Genomic DNA, 17,680 nt, shown 5'->3' with positions numbered 1-17,680 from the left:
AGCTCCTGACATATGGTAGGTTCTCAATTTTTTTAAATGAAAGAGTTGCAAATTTTAATATGGAAGAGTGAAAGGGATGATTTAAAAATCACTCGGATGGGATATAGGGCTAACTTTGGGGAAATGGTCAACAACTCTTTCCCATCCTTATCTCCACGCAAGTTGGAAGAAGAGAAAACATCTTCAGCGTATCATAAAGACTCAGAGTTAAAGCTAAGGAAGAAATTTTTGTATCACAAAATCTTCATCTGATAGCTAGTATATTCGGGACATTTATAACCCTGAAGCCTGCAAATACGCAGCAGTCAAACAGGAGCATAGGTGGGAAGACCCCTCTGAGGTCTCCTCCAATTTCATGCATCACGTATTCCATAATTTGTTGCCTGATCCAGGTGAAGTCATTTAACCCCCCTCTGCAGAGCGAGGCTGCGGTGTTTGCAATTTACGCCTCAGAGGACGGATGAAAGCATCGGAAAGAAAACACTTTGTGCTGGAGGGTGACTCAGCAGAAGCATTTCTGAGCTTAGTTGTTGAGAATATTTTGAATAATTGAGTCTGCAGCCATTGTGACAGCACCCCCAGCAGATGTAGGTTAGGACTGACTCCCAGCAGAGGCTGGGAGGTCCAAGTTGTTGGGGGGCCCAGAAAGGCCGAGGGAGCTTGTCCTGTCCTCACACTAAAAGCTTCAGTCCCTTGGGCATCACAATATGCTTATGAATGAAAATAAATTTCCCCGGGGAATAATTTTAACAACAAATTGACAGGCCCGGAGAAAGAGTGAAAATTTTTTTTGAATGGTCATTTGAGTTCAGCTAATTTGTTCACTCATTCATTCGGCAAATACTTTTTGGGACTTACTCAGTGCCAGACACTAAGCAAGGTAACAGAGAAACAAATCTGAACAGGACACAGCTCTTCTTTTGCAAATGCTTATAATCTGGTAGATGGACCGACATAACGACAAATAATTTGCAGTATAATGTGAAAGATGTTCAATAAAGGTAGGAAACTGGTGTTGTGTTGGTGCAAAGAAGGAGGGATAACATTCAAACAGCAGCACATGAGGAAGTGTACAGAAGGGAGGGGACTTTCTGCCTTGTGATAAAACTCACATAATATAAAATTCATGATTTTAACCATTGTAAAGTGTACAATTCAGCAGCGTTTTCTACACTTACACTGTTGTACAACCATCACCAGTATCTACTCCCAGAACATTTTCCTCACCCCAAAAGGAAACTCCACGCCCACGAGCAGTCACTCCCCGTTTCTCCCTCCCCCTGCTCCTGGAAAACACCAATCTACTATCTGTCTCTGTGAATTTGCCTATTTTGGAAATTTCATATAAATAGGCTCATACAATATATGGCCTTTTGGGTTTGGCTTCTTTTACTCAGCAGAATGTGTTCTGGGTTCATCCTTGTAGTGTAACATGCATCAGTAATTCTTTTTAATGGTTAAATAGGTAAATAATGGAATAACTAATATTCCATTGTATAGATATACCACATTTTGTTTACCATTCATCAATTGATGGACATTTGGGTTGTTTCCATCTCAGTAGGGACTCTTGAAAAGTACTTTATTCATTTCAGAATACAAATGGCTTTGCTATGTATCCTCTGATAAAACAAAGCAGTAGAGAAATGCAGGCAGGATAGTGTAGTTAAGTTCCCTCCTCAACTTCTCCCATTTCCAGACACATAGCAATGACAGGTCAAATATAAAAAGAGATAACCAAAAGACAAGGCAAGCATCTCTGGGACCAGAAATCCACATTGGTGAGCAAGGATGAAGCCAGAGCATGCTGGGCTCCAGGTCTGGACCCAGATAGTGAGGATATGAGACTGACCAGCAGAGAAATAGGAATCAAACAGCTTCACACAAGGTACAGACGAGAGTCAGGCTTCTTGCATGAAGCCAGGAGCTGGAGTGAGGTGGTCCTCCTTTCAAGGGGCCTTAGAAAGGCTGCTCCTTTGCTGCTTGGTGTAACTGTTTCCAGGAAAATAGGGACCTAAGCAAGCAGGTGGATAGCCAAAGCCTCATGAACAAAACCTGAGCCGAGTCTCCTGAAGGCTCTGAGACAGGATAGCCCCAACTTTTTGGCAGAGGAGGTATGCTGAAACAGCCCTGTAAGACGTGGTTCTGGACTAGAGCCTGGGGAGTTAGGGGAAGGCAGCAGCATACCCACTCCACTACTCGAAAGGAAGGGGAAAATGAAGAAGCAGAAAGAGTCCCTTAAAATGACCTTGAAAATCAGAATTCTAAAACACATGAGGAAATATAATTCTAGGAAAGACAACAGAGCAACAATAGGAATATGAATGAATTCACTTCTGACAAAATTAATTGTACATAGCAGACTGACAAAAATGCTTTAAAATGATCAATACTATTATGATTTGCAACAACATAGATGAATAATATAATATTGAACAAAGAAGCCAGACACAAGAGTACACAATACATGCTTACATTGATAAAATGTGAAAAACAGACAAACTAATCTATGATGTTAGATTTCAGGACAGTGGTTACCCTCCGAAGAGGGCCCAGAAGGAAGCTGGAAATGTTTTATTTCTTGACTTGGGGGCTTGTTACATGTGTCACCAGAGGCTCACAGGGAAGTCCAAGAGAGGACTCGACCCATAGCAGCCAGCAGTGATTGGGTTCTTGTCTCTGCGCAAGAAAGAATTCAAGAGCGAGACAGATGCAGGAAAGTGAAAGTAATTTATTGAAAATCAATGTGCTGGAGAACTCAGAGAAGAGTCACCCTAGGAAGTGCCGGATCGTGGTATTTATACCTCCTGGGGACAGGTTTTGGTAACATCTCATTGTAGTAACCGCAATGCAAATGAGATTATTATGACATTATAATAAGCTAAATGTCAGGTCCCTGGCAGGGATCTGCCTAGCTGGAAGAAAGTGGTTCCTGTTTTTCTGCAACTGCAGGTACTGGATACATTCACTTGTTACTAGTGTAACTAGTGAAGCACGGCTTGTACCCTGGGGGGTTGTCAATTTCCCAGCCTACTTGTCTTGCTTCACATGGATGCCTGAATTGTGTGAAAAGTCACTGTGTTATACATACACTCAATCCTCATTATTTGCAGATTCCATATTTGCGAATTTGCTTACTCACTAAAATGTATTTGTAATCTCCAAATCAGGACACACCACCCTTTGTGGTCATTTCCAGACATATGCATTGAGGGGGGAAATTTGATTCATCAGATGCTTATGGTCCCATCTGAGTTCAAACAAGGCGTTGCCCTGCCTCACTGTTTCAGCTCTCATACTGTAAACAAGCGTCCTTTTGGTAGTCTACCTAGTGCCACACGTTTTGCAATGTTGTGCTTTTTGTTGGTGATTTCACTGTTTAAAGTACTCCCCAAACATAATGCTGAAGTGGTACCTAGGGTTCCTAAGCTCAGGAAGTTGTGATGTGCCTTATGGAGAAAATGTGTGTTTTAGATAAGCTTCCTTCATACATGATTTATTTATAGTGCTGTGGGCAGGGAGTTCTATGTTAATGGATCAACAGTACAAGTTTTAAAAGGTATCTTTAAACAGAAACACACATTATACAGGTTATGTATTTATTGGTTGATAAAAATGTGACCAAAAGCTCACAGGAACCTAACCGTGTATTTCCCCTAGGACAATTGTTTGGTATTTACTAGTTCAGTGCTCAATTTAAGCAGTAAATAAAATTTCAGTATAATAACTAAGAGAGTTTATACTCCCAGACACTCGGTAAACTAAAATAATTATTAGAGAATACTTTTAATGATAACACAGGAATTTGCTTAAAATGTAAAGAAATTTAACTATTGGCAGTAAAAAAGATACTATTTGTTATAAAAATGTAAAATGGAAACTCTAGAGAAGTGTAATACAATGGAAGATGAGAAGTATTCACAGAGTAGTAAAATTATGGCAATATCTGAAGGTAGGATTGAAATAGTTAATAACAGTTTTGTTAGAAAAGTGAGGAATTAAGTGTGTTTATGTTAAAAAAATTAGAGAAACTACTAAAAAGTGAAAGTACGATCTATACCTTCCAAATAAGTAGACTGAAAAAGGAGGACTGGGAAAAATAAATAATCTATCAACAGAAAGAAAGAATAAAGAAAAAATGGTAAACAGAAATGATGCATAAGCTGACACTAAAATTTTAAAAATATACATATTCATAAAATGTAAATAGATTATACTCACCTATTAAAAACATTATCAGATTGGATTTTTAAAGTCTTGCTATATGTTAGAATTAATTATATTATATAAAATTAGAGTTGTCAAGTTATCAAGTAGAAGAATATTATACTAAAAAATATCCAAGTTACCGGATGAAACACCACACACATAGTACACACACATCTCAGAAAAGTGATCACATTATAAAGCGAAACATCAATATAGTAAAATATCAAAAAAATATTAAAGACAAAGGAATAACTTAAAAGACCAAATGTATTGTCATATTATTAAGTGTAGATATCAACTCACAAGAAGAAACAAAGGACTATGACCACAAACCAAAGTGGAAGAGAGGTTTTAACAAGTTTCCAAAGAGAAAATTTCATGAGGAAGGTAACTGATAGATTAGAGCAAGGGAAGCTGCAGCCTGGAACATACTAGAAGAATGATATAGTCTAGAAGAAAGCCAACAATCCCAGCAGAGATGGCATGTATCCCCATCCTGAGGATGGGGCAGGAGTAAGATGTGGGGGTCAAAACAGATGGCTTAACTGAAAGTCTAGGAAAGGAATAACGTCTTACAACTTGAGCATAGAACACCTAGCCACAGGGCATCTCTCCCTAGGCAGAAGGTTCTTTCATGAAGAAAGTGAATAACACCTATTTATGTGGCATTTGGGGGCCACTCACACTTCCTATCTGATAACCTAAAGCAAAGTTCACCAATTCTAAAGCCCAATCTACCATGTGGCTCCAATTGCCATTTTAGTGCCTCACTATTAAATAACAACCAACAATTAATATTATCAGACATTTGAGAAAAATCTCCACCATAGTAAGGAGACCATAAGAAAAGATAAATGACCCCAGAGAACAGAGATAACAGAGAGAAGAAAAAAGATAATTAAAACTTTCGGAGAGACATGAAAAGCTATTGCAGCTGTAAAACAAGAAGAGATAGCTATGAAAAAAGCAGCAATTAGAGAAAAGAGAGTGCTGTCAGAAAATAAAAGATATGTTGGACAAATATAAAATAAAATAGAAGGATTGAAAAATAAAGTTGAAGAACTCTCCCACAAAGTAGGACCAAAAGGCAAAAAGACAGAGCACGTAAAAGGAGTAAAAAGAGTGTGGGATCCTACTTAGCCATTCTGACACATGGAAAACCTGGAAATGTGACAGAGTTAACCCTTGGTGCAATCCTTGACCAGTGGAAGCTGGGAGTCCATGGATAAATGTGCTCATCTGTTATCGCTGGAGTAAAGAACTCTACAGTGCTTTCTATGTGGGTCTTAAAAGAAATCTCTGGGGTATGGAGTCCGCTGGAGTTGCCTATAGCAGTGACCAGCCAGAAACCCATCCTTGGATTGGCTTTTCCTCCTTCCCTCTTTCACTCTTCCCAGCCCTCACCTCTATTTCCTGGGATCACGTCCCAAAATAAGGGCTTGCATGCAAGCCCTTGTCTTGGCCTCTATTTGGGGGAAATTTAGGCTATTACATAAAAGGTTCCCAGATTTTTCATGATTACAAAAAAATCCTGCTTTATTCTTTTATATGTTTCCATATGACCGTGGGTGAGTTACTCTCTAGGGTGTAAACCTAAAAGTAGAATTGTTGAGTCACATAATGTGTGCATTTCCAATTTTGTATGAAATTGCCAAGTTAATGTGGCAAGTTAATGTGGCAACCACGTGGTTGTGCTGATTTACATTGTTGCCCATGGTTGAAAATTCCCATTTTTCCACATTCTCTTCAATATTGATGTCGTCTGATTTTAATTTTCGCCGATAACATAGAGCCTCATTATTGTTTTGATATCCATTTCCTTGACCACCAGTAAAATTAAGCATCTCTTCATACGCTAATTGCCCATTTTGTTTTCCTCCTGTAGAATTGCTTCTTCATTTTCTTTGCCCATTTTCTATTGGGTTTGTTTGTCTTTTTGGTAGTGATTTATAGCAGTTCTTCATATATTCTAGATATTAATCCTTTATCTGTTAAATTTGTCATGAATATTTTCTTTCAGTGTTTTGCTTGTCTTCTGATTGTGCCTATGGTAATTCAATTTTATTTTAATGCAATCAAATCTATTTTTTCTTTTACTGATTGTGTTTTTTATATCTTATTTAAGAAATCCTTCTTTTTGTGGAAGTGCATAATGATATTTACTTATTTTTCCCTTCTCATAGCTTTACAGTTTGGTTTCACATTTAGGTCTTTAATACATCTGGAATTTATTTTCATGCAGGTGTGAGGAATCAGTGTTTTTGAGCTAACAAGCATTGAGAAGAAGCCTTTTCTTTGCTTTAAAACTGCTCGTTGCAGAGACATCTAGCCATTTTGCATAATGCACATTTGTCAGACCTAAAAATGGCAGAAAGGTAGAAAAGAAGTGGGTAAGCATGAAGTAACCAGGGACGGTGGAGGAATTTCACATTTTACCCAAATGTGAGTGCTGAGACCTTGTTTGGGCAAAGCAATCATAAAAAAAACACTGTGAGAAGGTTTATGGTGGGTCTCGGTTGTCTACAGTAGCACATTTGTGAATATTTTGGATCCCCTCATCCCCTTCAGTCAGTTGAAATGTGCTCAGGAAAACTGAAAACTATGAGAAGAGAAAAGAAGTAGCTTCAGTCTGAATCAAACACAAAGAAAGGTGGTCTGCAGCAAGAAATCACATTTCAAAGACTAAGCTAAAGGATTTGGGGATTTTTTGCTATTTTGGAACACTCCATTCATTCATTCAGCAAATATATATTGAGCACCTACTCCAATCCAAGGACCATCCTGCGTGAACAGGAGCTATACAGACGAATAAGTCCCTCTCCTTGCTCTTAATGAGCTCCTTTCTAGGCAACAAGACATGTATGAGGTCTGACAATTAAGTTAGAGAACTTGTTGCAACAATGTTGCTAAACTTTTTTGATATCAGAGGAATTATTCATTACGAATTTGTACCATCTGGACAAACAGTTAACCAAGTTTACTATTGGGAAGTGCTGAAAAGGCTGCATGAAAAAGTGAGACGACATGAACTTTGCGCCAACAATTCATGGCTCTTGCATCACAACAATGCACCAGCTCACACACCTCACTCTGTGAGGGAGTTTTTAGCCAGTAAATAAATAACTGTATTGGAACACCCTCCCTACTCATCTGATCTGGCCCCCAGTGACTTCTTTCTTTACCCGAAAATAAAGGAAATATTGAAAGGAAGTCATTTTGATGACATTCAAGACATCAAAGGTAATATGATGACAGCTCTGATGGCCATTCCAGGAAAAGAGTTCCAAAATTGCTTTGAAGGATGGACTAGGCACTGGCATCGGTGCATAACATCCCAAGGGGAGTACTTCAAAGGTGACCTTAGTGATATTCAGCAATGAGGTATGCAGCACTTTTTCTAGGATGAGTTCGCGAACTTAATTGTCAGACCTCATATATAAGGAAATAAATCTCCATTCTATGTGATAAATGTAACGAAAGCAGCTACAGGACACCACACAAACTTAGCACAGAGTAAGGAGGAATGCAGTATCTACGTTGGAAAGGAGGTAGAGGTCAAGGATATATTCCTGGAGACGTGAACTGTGAGGGATCATTGAAAGCTGACAGTGTAGTTCCCTAGGTCGACAATCAGGGGTGGACATGAAGACATTTGAAGGACGTTCCAGGTGGTGAGAGCAAAGAATGCAGACATAAGAGGCAACTGTGCCTCTGCATAGTGTGGGAGAGTTTGGAAATGTCACAGAAAACACATCTATTTCTCCCAATTTTCTATTTCTCCTCTTTGAGTTGAACTTGTCTTTGTTCCAAAAAAGGTACAATTTCAGCAAAGAAAACAAATATGGTCTGAAATTTACCTTCTTTTGCATATATATCTAGATTTCTTTCATTCATCTAATAAAGTTTTGATTAAGCACCCACTGTGTGTCAAGTGCTAGAGATACATAAAGAAATCTTGTGAAAAGGCAGGCATGTTTTAAACCTAAAACTTATACAATGTTATATGTCAATTATGTCTCAATTTCAAAACAGACGGAATACAGATGCGGATGAGACAGGTCTTTCAGTGGAGGGCAGTACCCAGGTCCTGCACGTGGAAAGACAGTGCCCAATTCTGCCTGAGGAGGATCAGGAAAGAGAGACCAAGGAAGGTGTCCTGGAGTGGAAACCTGAGCGGTAAATAAGTTTGCCGAGCAGAGAAGGAGGAAGGAGGCCATTCCAGTGGAGGCCACAGGATACTTTGCTAGAAGGGTGATTGATTCTGAGGCCCCTTCCAGCTACACACTGTGTCATCCATAGGACCTGGCTCAGGGAAGAAGAGAAGCAAAGACATCCTTTGAAGGACAGTGGCCACTAACTGGGCCAGAGGTGGCCTCCTGACCGGTAGACAGTGCCTTGAGCACAAAGGGCTTTACCCAATTAGGAGGCTTTGGAAACTGATTTTAGCCCATCAGACTGGATCACTCAAGAAGTTAGGGAGCACAGGTTGGACTGTCCAGTAAGCGTAGCAGGACATGAAGCCTGTGCTCCAAGAGGAGAGGAAACTCAGTCCCCCCGGGTCCTGAGTAGCTTTTCGATGCCTGATCCAGTCCACATGTGTCCTTAGAATAGAGCTTCCTTGCTCAAGTAGTCTCATAACTCCAGGTCTTGCAGCCAAGCCCTCCCCACACACATGCAAAGTAATGGAGGGTCTGATAGCATAGCATTCCAGGGAACTTGGAGAAGTTTAGGGCAACTTGGGGTGAGATATAAAAAATGTTATCAGAGTTAAAATTTACTGAGCGCTTACTATGAGCCACAAACTCTTTCGAGTGCTTCACAAATATGAATTAATCTAATCCTTAAAAGAACCCCATGAAGTACTATTTGCCGCCGGTTTATCAACAAGGTAACCCAAGCAGAGAAGTAAAAGAGAAGTAAAACCACGTGCCCAAGTTTTCAAAGGTAGTAAGTGTCAAGGATTGGGAAGCAGGCAGATTGGTTCTATAGTCTTAGAACTTAGCCACCAAGCCACGCTGATTCTGTAGAGTTAAAGGACGACGCTGGAGAGGGAGGCAGGGGACTGGCGGGAAGGCCTTGCTAAGGAGCCTGCATAATTCCATAGAGCAGTTCTGCGTTTATCTGCATTAATCCTGCGCTTCTGTTTGAGGATTTTATTTAGACACAGGGTCTGCTTCTAAAGCTGCTGTAGGCAATGGCAGTGCCTGAGGAATTCTGCGCTAGACGGTGATGTGGTGTAACTTACCTTTCAGAAAGATCATGCCGGCAGCAGTGTACAGAATGAACTGGGATCTGTGACTAGAGGCAGAGCCGTGGCAGCAGTCTAGGTGAGAGATGAAGAGGTTTGAGGTAGAGCAGTGTAGTAGGGATGGGAGTAAGGTACACTTAGGAGGGGGACTCCATATGACAGAAGGGACTGAATGTGGAGGAAGACAGTAGGGGGCTGGGTGCCTGGGACCTGAGCACTGTCGTGCCTACTCAAGGACACACTGCACACAAATGCACATTCATTTGCATGCAACCACTGTGCATAGGGGAGTGTTAACACACATGCCCAGATTCAGAAATGCATTTCCCCACTTGGGGAAAGCACACAGCCACATCTGCAACGCTCCCTTTCTCCTCTTACCTTCTGCCAGAATCCTGCTCTGAAACACGTTGTTGGAACTATCTATTAACATTACAGATAGTTTTATTACAGATCTATCATCTATCTGTCATCTCTCTGTCATCTATCTACCTACCTATGTATCTTGTCTATCTATCTATCTATCTATCTATCTATCTATCTATCTATCTATCTAGCTGTCTATCATCTATCTGTCATCTATTTACCTACCTACCTATCTTATCTATCTATCATCTATCGTGTGGCTCTTAGCCTGGGGTATCCGATGCCTCCACAAGAGGAGGTTTGAAAATGTGCGTAGGCAATTTTAGTTGTTATATGCCCTGGGCATGCTACTGACCTTCAATGCCCAGGCACAAGAGTTACTAAACATTAAGCAATAAAAAATGTCTTGCCCCAATTACCAACAGCACCACCTCTGAGAAATACTGGAGGAAACTTGTAGTCAAAGAGCCCTAGGTTTGAAGCTCAGCTCTTCCGCTTGCCACCTGGGGCAAGTTAGTTAACATTTTTGAGCCTCAATTTCTTCACCTATATGGTGGGAATTCATTACCTGCTTCTTAAGGTTTATTTGTTTTTATTTTTTTGAGGGTTGAGCAAGGTAGCACAGTGCCTGACATATAGGGAGTTCTTGGTAAAAGTAGTTTGCTTTCCTCAGTCCTTTTCAGCTTCCCTTTATAAGTCATGCACTAGTGTGCTAATTTCCAAGAAGCAAACATTGCCCCCGCCCTTCTCCTGATCCTGGTGCAGGGCAGGCCCGAGGAGTCCACTGTACGGGTACATGATTGGCAGTAATATGTCCCTTAAAATAATTCATGAACAGCTTGTAGAAGTTGAGCTGTCAGAAAATCCAGCTCAGGAAGAGTTGTTTTCAGCACTAGTGGCTGTCAGCCCGCTTTATTTATAGAGACAGGGCAGCGTGGATGAATGGATAGTTCAAGCCTCCAAATGCGGGGAGAGACCAATGGCTGAGTTCCCTTACTTCAGAAATCAGAGAGCTAGTGTTCCTACAAGGACATTTGTAAGCCTCTGGGTGTTTGCGGGTTTTTAACCAGTCCCTTGAGACGGTAATAAGAGATACTTATTGATTAACTCCCTACTGTGCGCCAAACACTGAGCTAGACACGTAATTTACACTACTTCTAAATGTTCACAACCAATTTTCCAGGCAAAACTTGTATTGCTTATTTTATAGATGTGAACATCAAAGTTTGGCGAGGTGGAGTAGCTTGTCCAAGATGGCACAGCTATAAATGATCCAGCTCATTTTGACTGGTTTGTCTTCATTCTGATGCCATCTCTCTTCACTAAATGCAGCAGAGGACTAGGGAGGCTTCGGCTGAGTTTTGTTCTTGTTCTCTGTAGTCCGTACTTCCCTTGGTGTTTGACAAGGATAGTTCTGACCTCCTTGGAAGCTGTGTGTCTGGCTGTGGGAATCCCTTTGTCCTAGCACAGTGACAGGCTGTGTGGAAGTGAGGGTTCCTGGCTACAAGGTGCCCAGAACTGGTGGCTGAAGGCAGACTGGACAGTTATACGTGAGACTCTGAGTTGACGGTGATTTGTAAGTCATAACCAATTGTGGCGGCGATCACCGATGCAGTGTGATGGCCAGTGAGCCCCTGAGTGGTTGGGTGACCACTCGGATTGATTGATAATTGTGCCATTCCGCTCATTCAATATGATCTCTAATTGTATCATCAGGTTAAGGCTGATTTCAGAATCCTGGCCTAGTTTTATATGTTACTCTCGAAAAGGCTAGTGAAAGGGGTTTGTTACTTTTTCCTGAATATAGAACGTTATTATTACGAATATAAAAGAGCTCATAATAACATATTTATTATAGATATAAGTAAATGTATTATCTATGTATACATTGGTGTATAATACATTTATTTATACATTTACATTCATGGTTTCTAAACTTCCCAAAGAAACACAGTCCACTGTAAAACTTTGATATATGCTTAAATACATTCTTTGTTAGCAGCCTAGCCAGCAGTAAGCAATACCCAGGCATTTCTTCAGGTATCTACCCTTCCCCACTGTAGCCCCTGGTGGGCCCTGCTTATTCTGAGATAATCAGGATAGTGATTCTGAGATGGAGATGTGACTCACTATACCCAAGGAAACGCAAGCATCAGTTGTCTAGGGCATGCATGTGAGAAAGAAATTTCTTCTTCTGAAAGACCTGCCAGGAGTGTGGTCCTTGCTCTGGGACAGCGTGGTGAACAGATGCAAAGGCTGGAAACTCTGTAGCCATTTTGGCACCATGAAGGGGGCCAGGCTTGGGGGAGAGCTGGAGCCTTGGAAGGCAGATCAGAGAGCAGGAAGGGCACAGGGGCATTGTGTGCAAAATCAGCCCTGGAGCTCACCCCACCTCTGACCTTCTCAGTTATGTGAGCCAAGGAATCCCCTTTATTTTTCAAGACAGTTTGAACTGGAATTTCTATTTCTTGCAATTGAAAGCAAAGTTGGTTGGCTACTATTAACTGCTGTAGAAAACTGGAAGGAAAAGAAAGAGCACGCTGACATCAGACTATCAAATCAGGATGCATTGTGAAGGCCATAAAGCCTGCATGGCAATGTGTAATGTGACCCTTCAGCTAGAGGACAGATTGTGCTAAAAATTAGGTCAACATTTGATTGCAAAGGAAGATGAGTTCACAGCCTTGACAAGTCTGTGCTAAAATCAGGGCTCTGCTGAGGTGAGATCAGGACCCTGATCCATGGATAGGGATATTTGGGTAGACACTTTTGAGAACCTGGAGTCCTCTGAGCCTGCAAGGATGGCCCACCCCCACTTGCCACCCTTATATAGATAACTGTGGTCAGGTCTCTGAATGGCTTCAGCAGGGAAGTATTATTCTTGCAATGGAACAAGAGAGCTGCAGGACTTGGCACATACATGAAAAAACACATGTGGGATGGATCTCAAGATTTCTGGACAAAATAGGTTGGAATATAAGGCTGGTATGGAAGATTTAATAATATGGAGATACTTCCATGACTTCAAATTTAACATCCTGGCAAGAAGGAGCTTGTCCTAATATACTCCGGCTCTTTGAAGCTTGGAACCAGCGATGGTCTATAGTAAACAAGGCAGAGATCCCTTAGCAGATTATTAAGAAGGAGGTAATGCCAGAGAGCAATCCAGCTGGCTGTTTCCTGGGAAGGCGCAGCAGACACTTCCTTCATTAAGGTAATGAGGAATATGCTATTGAGGAGGCTCGGTGGTGTCTGTCTCCTGTAGGCCAGGGTTGATCGTAAGACATGCTGTTTATGCACTGGGGTCACTAGTATCAATGAGATGACAGAATTCTGGAATAGAAAGGCCAGGAAGCAGCACGTGACTGCAAAGGCAATGTGGGTATACCTACCATAATGAATGGCAAAGCCAGATGGAAATCAAGGGCCTTGATCCGCGGGGATTGGGATAATGACTAATGGACCACAATGTTTCTGGGGCGGGGGGATAAACGGACAACCAATGAGGATGTTGCTTCACTACTAAGATCAGAATAGATTCAGAGAGGATGAGCAGAAGTCTGATTGCAAGGGGAAAATATCATAATTTATCACCCATTTTCCAAACTTGAGCCAGTTTTTAGAGCACTTGATTGAAGGAGGCTAGATCCCCTTGAAGAACCCTGCAATGTCACATCAAGAATATCCAGCAAATATTCTCCCAGCCCTCTCTCCAAAGGGACCTACAGACATTTATCAGAGTAATTGTACACTGAGTGCTGGGGAGTATCCAGATCTTTGAAGGCTTTTGGATATGATCTCAGCTGACACTGATGCCGTGTGGACCCAAAAATGCCATCATGGTCCCCATGCTTAGGGAAGGGGCATATGGAGTCCAGGTGTTACATGGAGTCCTGGTCCAAGTCCATTTTCCCAGTCTCTGAATGCCTCACTGAGATAGATATACTTAGCAGCTGGTTCCCTAGCCTGTGGGGTAAGAGTTATTATGGTATGGAAGGCCAAAGAGAAGACCCTTAAACTACTGCCCCCTGACCAAGATAGTAAATTAGAACTAATACTGTACCCTGGGTGGGACAGCAGAAATTAGTCCCACTCTAAAGTATCTAAAACTCAAATTAATTAAAGACAAGTGATGGTGGATTATCATAAACTTAAACAAGTGGTGGGCCCAATCCCAGCTATTGTGCCCAATGTCATATCTTTACTGAAAAATCAACACAGACTACAGAACATGGTACACATCTACTGAGCTAGTGAATATGTTATTTTTTTATTTTATTTTTTCTGAATCTCTTCACCTTTTTCATCCTATGCCCTACCCCTCTCCCATCACCTCGATAAATCTAGTACCATACATAGTTAATCGGACACCATACATAGTTATTACCATATTATTGACTATATTCCTTATGCTATACCTTACATTCCTAGGACTACTTTGTAACAACAAATTTATTTTTCTTAAGCCCTTCCCCCTTTTCACTCACTCCCACCCTCCTGCCATTTGGCACCCATCAAAATGTTCTCTGTATCCATGAATTTGTTTCTATTTTGTTTGTTTGTTTGTTTGGTCCTTTAGGTTCTACATATAGGTGAAATCACATAGCATCTGCATCTGTCTTTCTCTGTCTGACATAGTTCACTCAGCAAAATACCCTCCAGGTTCATCCATGTCACTACAGATGGCAAGAACCCATTTCCATCCATGGCTGAGCGATATTCCACTGTATATATATATATGTACCATCCTACTTTTTATCCATTCATCCATCAACAGACACCCCAGGTTGCCTCCACATCCTGGCCATTTTAAACAATGCTACAATGAACATATGGATGCACGTGTCTCCCCAAAGTAGTATTTTGGGTTTCTTTAGGTAAATACCCAGAAGTGGGATTACTAGGTCCTTGTTTGTCTCTTGTTATAGCCTTTGTTTTAAAATCTATTTTATCTGGTATAAGTATTGCTACTTCAGCTTTTCTTGTTTTTGTTTTGTTTCCATTTTCATGAAATACCTTTTCCCCACCCCTTTACTTTCAGTCTGTGTATGTCTTTTAATATGAAGTGAGTCTCTGATAGGCAGCATATTTAAGGGTCTTGTTTTTTTATCCATTCAGCCACCCTATGTCTTTTCGTTGGAACGTTTAATCCATTTACATTTAAGGTAATTGTTGATAGATATGTAGTTAGTTATTGCCATTTTATTACTCATGTAGGTGATTTTTTTTTTTCCCATCTTAAAGAAGTCCTTCTAAGATTCCTTGTAATACTAGTTTGGTGGTGATGAACTCCTTTAGCTTTCTCTTGTCTGGGAAGCTCCTTATCTCTCCTTCGATTCTAAATAATAGCCTTGTTGGGTAGAACAGTCTTGGTTTTAGGTCCTTGCTTTTCATCACTTTGAATATTTCCTGCCAATCCCTTCTGGCCTGCAAAGTTTCTGTTGAGGAATCAGCTGACAGTCTTACAGGAGCTCCCTTGTAGGTAACTAACTGCTTTTCTCTTGCTGCTTTTAAGATTCTCTCTTTGTCTAACTTTTGGGGTTTTAATTATGATGTGTCTCAGTGTGGGCCTCTTTGGGTTCATCTTGTTTTGGTCCCTCTGCCCTTCCTGGACTTTATGTCGATCTCCATCACCAGGTTAGGGTAATTTTCCATCACTATTTCTTCAAATAGGTTTTTCAATTCTTTGCTCTCTCTTTTTTCCTTCTGCTACTCCTATAATGCGAATGTCGGTATGCTTGATATTGTCCCAGAGGTCCCTTAAACTACACTCATTTTTTTGGATTGTTTTTCTTTTTGCTGTTCTGATTGGGTGTTTTGTTTTACCTTATCGACTAAATCATTGATTTGATCCTCCACTTCATCTAATCTACTGTTGATTCCCTTTAATGTATTTTTCATTTCAGTTATTGTATTCTTTATTTCTGACTGATTCTTATTTATGTTTTCTATCTCCATTTTTATATTTTCTATCTCTCTGTTGAAGTTCTCCCTGAGATCACTGAGCATCCTTATAACCAGTGTTTTGAACTGTGCATAGATTGTTTGTCTCCATTTTGTTTAGTTCTTTTTCTGGAGCTTATTCTGTTCTTTTATTTGGGTCATGTATTTTTTTGTCTCCCTATTTTGGCTGCCTCTCTGTGTTTGTTTCTATGCATTAGATAGGGTGCTATGCCTCTTGGTCTTAGTAGAGTGGTTTTATGTAGTAGGTGTCCTCTGGTGCCCAGTGGAGCCATCTCCCTAGTCACCTGAGCTGGGTGCTCCAGGTGTGTCCCTTGTGTGGGTTGTGTGTGCCCTGCTGTTTTAGTTGAGCCTTCGTTGTTGTTTGCACATCAGAGGGAGGGATTTACCCTCAGGATGATTGGTTGTGAGCATTGGTCGTGACAACAGTGAAGGAGCTGTTGTGCAGGGGCTGACACTACAGAGCAGGATTCATTGTAGCAGGGCTCTGGTGCCTGCCCAACCTACCCTTTCGGTGTGTCATCCTTGGAGGTGGCCTGGTGATGCTCTGCTCCAGCTCAGTCCAGAGCTGGCCAACAGGCGTGCCAGCCCCAAGGCTCCTTGACCCACTGCAGGCCAAGTTCAGCTGCAGCCTGTGCCCTGCCTGCAGCCACCTGACATAATTCACAAAGCAATCCACAGATGGTTGCTGCCCACCCTGGGCTTGGAGGTGCCTCGATAGGCCAAGCCACGAACCAAGGCCACCTGTCACTAGTGCCAAGCGTAGGGCTGCTCAGCCAGAGGTACGGCACATGCCAAAGCTAGATGCTGCTTTTGTGTGTTTTGTGAACCTTTAAGAGATTTTAGGAACATCTGTAGCATGAGCCAAGACAGGCCATTTGTAAGGAAAAACTGGAAGCGGCTTCAATGCGCCCAAAAGATGGGGTGACAGAGTCTCAGGGAATCACCAGGGTGGGGTACATGTTAGCCAAGTTGATGGCTACTCAGATATGATGGTTGCCTGCACCTGCATGCAGGAAGGGGGAAGGGCTCAACAAAGAAACAAAGCTTCTGCCAGCTCCTCCTTCTGGGAGAAAGCTGCTCCTCCTGCCCTCACCCTGAAGCCAGATAATTCAGTTCCTCTCCATATGTCCCTGGTGCCTTTTGAACTGCTGCCCCACCTCTAAAGCGCAGAGCGAGTGAGTCCATCAGTGAGTAAGTCCATACATGGTCCGTCTCACTCAGACACAATCTCTACTGGTTTTCACAGCCAGAAGTTATGGGGACTTCTCTCCCTGGCACTAGACTCCTGGGCTGGGGAGCCTGATGTAGGGAGCCTGGTGTGGGTCCCCCGTCATACCTCCAGGTTGAACCTCCACAGCTGAGATATCCCTCCCAATTTTTAATGGTCACAGGTGGATGTGGGACCAGCCTGTTGAACATCTCCACCCCTCCCACCAGTCTCAAGCTGGCTTCTTCTGTATGTCCTTAGTTGTAGGACTTTGGTTCAGCTAGACTTTAGGCAATTCTCAATGATGGTTGTTCTATAGTTTAGTTGTAATTTTGATGTGGTCATGAGTACAGCATTGATCTACTCTGCCATCTTGACCAGAAATCTGCCATGAATGCGTTATTTTTAATCTCCATCAGGAAAGTGGATCAACAGCAGTTTGTATTTACCTGGGACAGAGAGCAGTACACACACAGCCTCGCCCCAGAACTAGATTAACTCTTCTACTCTCTTTCACAGTGTAATCCAAAGAGACCCAGATCATCTTGACATTCCACAGAACTTCATGCTCATCCATTATATTGATAAAACCACATTAATCAGAGCTGATAAGTGGGAATGATAGTATTCTGGAAACCCTGGTAGGACCCCTGAGTGCCGGAAGGTGGGATATAAATCCTACAAAA

The sequence above is a fragment of the Rhinolophus ferrumequinum genome, chromosome 6, assembly GCF_004115265.2.
Source record: "Rhinolophus ferrumequinum isolate MPI-CBG mRhiFer1 chromosome 6, mRhiFer1_v1.p, whole genome shotgun sequence".
In the NCBI taxonomy this organism is placed as follows: Eukaryota; Metazoa; Chordata; class Mammalia; order Chiroptera; family Rhinolophidae; genus Rhinolophus; species Rhinolophus ferrumequinum.
Note: the sequence above shows the minus strand (reverse complement) of the source record.